The sequence below is a fragment of the Octopus sinensis genome, linkage group LG7 (assembly GCF_006345805.1).
Source record: "Octopus sinensis linkage group LG7, ASM634580v1, whole genome shotgun sequence".
NCBI classification, from domain to species: Eukaryota; Metazoa; Mollusca; class Cephalopoda; order Octopoda; family Octopodidae; genus Octopus; species Octopus sinensis.
In genome coordinates, this window is record NC_043003.1 from 49,434,810 (window position 1) to 49,439,884 (window position 5,075).

The 5,075-nt window shown below is 34.2% G+C and overlaps 2 non-coding genes across 2 annotated transcripts; both read right to left on the reverse strand.

The window, feature by feature from the left end:
- Positions 1–721: 721 nt before the first annotated feature.
- Positions 722–915, reverse strand: LOC115214550. The gene has a single exon (XR_003881899.1). It is a non-coding gene; the product is annotated as a U2 spliceosomal RNA (small nuclear RNA).
- Positions 916–2,471: 1,556 nt separating this feature from the next.
- Positions 2,472–2,665, reverse strand: LOC115214551. Its single transcript, XR_003881900.1, has one exon. It is a non-coding gene; the product is annotated as a U2 spliceosomal RNA (small nuclear RNA).
- Positions 2,666–5,075: the final 2,410 nt, after the last annotated feature.

The following is a 5,075-nucleotide window of genomic DNA, read 5'->3' on the forward strand; positions in this document are numbered from 1 at the left end:
TGTGTGTCTGTCTCCTACGATTTAGATTCCTAACTACTCCCACATTTTGCGGTGCAGTTTAACCAAAACCGGGTATCTTATAGTCGTGATTCATATCGAGCCCTTCTGGGTATTAACGCGCGTCTACGATTTAAAAAAAAATTACCATCATTTTTTTCCATTTTAATGCATTTTTTCGCTATTATATAAGGGAAGTAACTCTCTAAAAATGTCTACGATGAGTCAACGATTTTTAAAAAAAATTACCATCATTTTATTTCCATTTTTAATGCATATTTTTGCTATTTTTTGGCTATAACTCTCTAAAAATGCTTATATAGTTCTTTCCCTTACAAACCCGAGCAACGCCGGACGATACTGCTTGTATTTTATAATTAAAAAACAAATTATAAGGGTGGCTTTCTATCTTGCAGTAACTAACTGTTGCTTTGCAATTTATACTTACTATGACAGACCGGAGTGATTAGAAATAGCAGTCAAAACCACCAACCTTATATTAAAAACGGAAGACGAAAAGCTTCCAGGATATTATTTGTATGAGGAAAACAAGGCAAACGATGGGTGGACAGCAGAAGATGTGGATTTATGTAATTACATCTAAGATTAAATAAAAATAACGGCAGCGGACATCATAGAATGCAGGTCTGATCCCTTCCTGGAAGGTGGTAGAAGGGATGTCAGGATATTAAGTCTGTTTTTAATTTGCTTATACCTCCCGGGTGGGAGATGGGCTGAATCCTGGAAATACTGCTATACCAGGTCAACCCGTGGCAAAGGCGGAGCAAGCCCCTAACTCTTCGCCTCGTTCTAAAAATCAGTTTAATATCGATGGTCCTAAATAGGGACCGTATCAGATATTAAGCTGATAAGAACAGATACTACACTTTGATCTTAGCCAAAAGGCCGAGAAGCGATCATTTTTACCCTAGCTTAGAAATATTATACCTATTTCTATTTAGTATAGTGACTGATTTATACTTACACTTATATAGCTGTATTTAATTAGTTCTTCCATATTTTGTAATATATTTTATTTTATTTCGTAGTAGTTGTTTTATTTAATCCTTTCAGTCTGAGAATTTTAATATTTCTATTTTTTTTAAAATGATATTATCCTAAGCGTAATCTGTAATTGTGTTGATTTGATAATAAACGTGAATGAAAATTACGGGATATTTTCGGTTTGAACGGCAGTTTTTTCTAGCGGTGTCATATGAAATTGTCACCCATAATTATGACCCTAGTATTGATCTTATTGCATTTCAATCTATTTTAGGGTTAGAGGGAGGGTTATCTTTTTTTCTTCAGAAATGTAAATAAACCCAATCTGTTTCTTAAACGAGGGACATATTCATACGGCACAGAATGTTGTTTACCTCAATAGACGTCAGTGATTGGTTGAAATTGCAGAAAAAAACCCAACAAATATCTTACAAACTATAGAATTTTCTCAGTAAAGCCAAGAGAAAAAGATGTTTTATAAACACATTCCACCAGTATAAGAAGTTAAAAATTTTTTAGTTACCTAGAAATTATATTAAAAACTGCAGTTCAAACCGAAAATATCCAAAGTACGAATTACGACGGTCCGTAATGTTCACGTGACTCTATATCTCACCAGTAAAACATTTATTACTCTTTTACTAAATTAATTATTTTTTAGGTATCATAAATCTCGTAAGTCGCATCGGAAACATTTTCTTGCTTTTCTGAAATCTTTATATATAAAAGTGAAGTTGTGTGTCTGTCTCCTACGATTTAGATTCCTAACTACTCCCACATTTTGCGGTGCAGTTTAACCAAAACCGGGTATCTTATAGTCGTGATTCATATCGAGCCCTTCTGGGTATTAGCGCGCGTCCACGATGAGTCTACGATTTAGAAAATAAATTTACCATCATTTTTTTCCATTTTAATGCATTTTTTCGCTATTATATAAGGGAAGTAACTCTCTAAAAATGTCTACGATGAGTCAACGATTTTTAAAAAAAAATTACCATCATTTTATTTCCATTTTTAATGCATATTTTTGCTATTTTTTGGCTATAACTCTCTAAAAATGCTTATATAGTTCTTTCCCTTACAAACCCGAGCAACGCCGGACGATACTGCTTGTATTTTATAATTAAAAAACAAATTATAAGGGTGGCTTTCTATCTTGCAGTAACTAACTGTTGCTTTGCAATTTATACTTACTATGACAGACCGGAGTGATTAGAAATAGCAGTCAAAACCACCAACCTTATATTAAAAACGGAAGACGAAAAGCTTCCAGGATATTATTTGTATGAGGAAAACAAGGCAAACGATGGGTGGACAGCAGAAGATGTGGATTTATGTAATTACATCTAAGATTAAATAAAAATAACGGCAGCGGACATCATAGAATGCAGGTCTGATCCCTTCCTGGAAGGTGGTAGAAGGGATGTCAGGATATTAAGTCTGTTTTTAATTTGCTTATACCTCCCGGGTGGGAGATGGCTGAATCCTGGAAATACTGCTATACCAGGTCAACCCGTGGCAAAGGCGGAGCAAGCCCCTAACTCTTCGCCTCGTTCTAAAAATCAGTTTAATATCGATGGTCCTAAATAGGGACCGTATCAGATATTAAGCTGATAAGAACAGATACTACACTTTGATCTTAGCCAAAAGGCCGAGAAGCGATCATTTTTACCCTAGCTTAGAAATATTATACCTATTTCTATTTAGTATAGTGACTGATTTATACTTACACTTATATAGCTGTATTTAATTAGTTCTTCCATATTTTGTAATATCTTTTATTTTATTTCGTAGTAGTTGTTTTATTTAATCCTTTCAGTCTGAGAATTTTAATATTTCTATTTTTTTAAAAATGATATTATCCTAAGCGTAATCTGTAATTGTGTTGATTTGATAATAAACGTGAATGAAAATTACGGGATATTTTCGGTTTGAATGGCAGTTTTTTCTAGCGGTGTCATATGAAATTGTCACCCATAATTATGACCCTGGTATCGATCTTATTGCATTTCAATCTATTTTAGGGTTAGAGGGGGGGTTATTTTTTTTTCTTCAGAAATGTAAATAAACCCAGTCTGTTTCTTAAACGAGGGACATATTCATACGGCACAGAATGTTGTTTACCTCAATAGACGTCAGTGATTGGTTGAAATTGCAGAAAAAAAACCCAACAAATATCTTACAAACTATAGAATTTTCTCAATAAAGCCAATAGAAAAAGATGTTTTATAACACATTCCACCAGTATAAGAAGTTAAAAATTTTTTAGTTACCTATAAATTATATCAAAAACTGCAGTTCAAACCGAAAATATCCAAAGTACGAATTACGACGGTCCGTAATGTTCACGTGACTCTATATCTCACCAGTAAAACATTTATTACTCTTTTACTAAATTAATTATTTTTTAGGTATCATAAATCTCGTAAGTCGTATCGGAAACATTTTCTTCCTTTTCTGAAATCTTTATATATAAAAGTGAAGTTGTGTGTCTGTCTCCTACGATTTAGATTCCTAACTACTCCCACATTTTGCGGTGCAGTTTAACCAAAACCGGGTATCTTATAGTCGTGATTCATATCGAGCCCTTCTGGGTATTAGCGCGCGTCCACGATGAGTCTACGATTTAGAAAATAAATTTACCATCATTTTTTTCCATTTTAATGCATTTTTTCGCTATTATATAAGGGAAGTAACTCTCTAAAAATGTCTACAATGAGTCAACGATTTAAAAAAAAATTTACCATAATTTTTTTCCATTTTTAATGAATATTTTTGCTATCTTTTGGCTATAATTCTCTAAAAATGCTTATATAGTTATTTCCCTTACAAACCCGAGCGACGCCGGGCGATACTGCTAGTATATATATATATATCAAAATAAGCAACAAGGATATCCAGAGGTAATACAGTGCGTTCGCCAACTGACTGACCCGAACGCGATGGCGTGCCGCCACCTGGCTCGCGCGGGCGGAGCCGACCGGGTCACCGCTGCCGCTCCGCAACCGACGCCGCAACTACGCCGCATATAAGTGAGGAGTTCTTTTTTTTCTTTGTTGGTGATTAATCTCTAGTGTTTTGTGTAGAATTTTAAACCAAAATCTGCTTCCAGTACAATATTACTTTTCGTTATAGTTATAGATATATTTATACTGAGATGTATCGTGTATCTTTCCAAAATGGTGCCGTAAAGTTCTTTTTCTCCCGCCAAAGTCAAGATTAATATTTGCAACATGTAAAATACGTGTTCTGCAAATTTTGCTCTTCACCTGCTTTTATTAAGAAAAATGAACAATGAAATATAAAAAGCTTACATTTTTTAAAGTTTTTTTTTATAATTTACCAATATATTTTTCATAAAATGAAATATTAGAAACTAATATATCGGACTATAGTAAATATAATAAATCTCCACTCTTGTAGTCGTGTTATACATAGAATTGGAAATTTTGAAGAATACTTTGGTCCAAAAATCTAGATGCGTATTATAAACGTGTTTCAGTGCAAATCCTTCCTTCCTATTAAAGGTATTATGTTTAGTTAGGGCGGCGAGATGGCAGAAACGTTAACATACCGGGCGAAATGCTTAGTATTTCGTCTGCCACTACGTTCTGAGTTCAAATTCCGCCGAAGTAGACTTTGCCTTTCATCCTTTCGGGGTCGATAAATTAAGTACCAGTTGCGCACTGGGGTCGATATAATCGACTTAATCCGTTTGTCTGTCTGTGTTTGTCTTCTCTGTGTTTAGCCCCTTGTGGGTAGTAAAGAAATATGTATCATGTTTAGTTATATATTTCTTATCATCACATCACATCTCATAGAAAACTAAAGATTCACTGATATTTTGGAGGGACAGCTCCTTAAGAAATATTTTATATATTCACACACACACACACACGCACTAGTTCGGCACAAACAGTTGTCCGGATACATTCCTATCACGATCAATAATGAGATGCTTAGTTAATACATCTTACTCTTGTATGATTGATATATCTCGTCCATCTATTGTGATATAGCGATCGTTCATTCAGGAAAGGCCAGACTTCTTATCTATATTGGCGTCATTATAT